We start from the raw sequence: 760 nt of genomic DNA, 5'->3' as shown, positions 1-760 counted from the left end.
AAAAGGGGGGAAAAAAAAAAAAAAAAAAAAAAAAAAGACGTTCGCTTTCAATTAAGGGAGCAGGGCTGTAAAGCGTAAAATACAATTCCGTTGTACAAAAAACACGAACACACACACACACACTCACACGCACACACACACATACACACACACACACGTACATAAATATGGTTAATCAATCGTCGTTTCATCGAAGCTTTTCACAGTAGGTAACGCGTGCATATCCGTGTACGTATAAACATATACGTACGATATGTATCTTTTTTCAATCATTCAGGGTAGCTTTCGCGTAAATATATAGCTTTTACGATTTATATTCTATGATGTATGTGCATAATTCACGAAAAGCGAGAGAAAAAAAAAAAAAAAAGAACGACTTGAGAGAGAGAGGAAAAAAAAAAAGCAAAGTTAGAAAGGATATATAGAAAATTCGAGTCGATCCATCTTGTACATAGGATAAAATCGATAATAATGATCCCTCGATATTTTTCTTCTTTTTTTTTTTTTTTTTTTTTTTTTTTTTTTTTTTTTTTTATTTCCTTTCATTTCAAATGAAATTCGGATATTCGAAGACGAATAAAATATAATAATCAAATTGGTCGAATCAAAATCAACGAATGATAAACGAAATGATAAAGGTAGAATGAAAGTAGAGAGAGAAAGAAAAAAAAAAAAAATATAGAACGTGATATTCCAGATATTTAACTTTTAATTGGAATGAATTCTGGGTACATTTTTCTATATTGATCAATATCGCAAC

This window comes from Apis dorsata, unplaced genomic scaffold (assembly GCF_000469605.1).
Source record: "Apis dorsata unplaced genomic scaffold, Apis dorsata 1.3 scaffold_29, whole genome shotgun sequence".
Taxonomy (NCBI): Eukaryota; Metazoa; Arthropoda; class Insecta; order Hymenoptera; family Apidae; genus Apis; species Apis dorsata.
The sequence above is the reverse complement of the archived record's forward strand: the minus strand, read 5'-3'. Positions refer to the sequence as shown.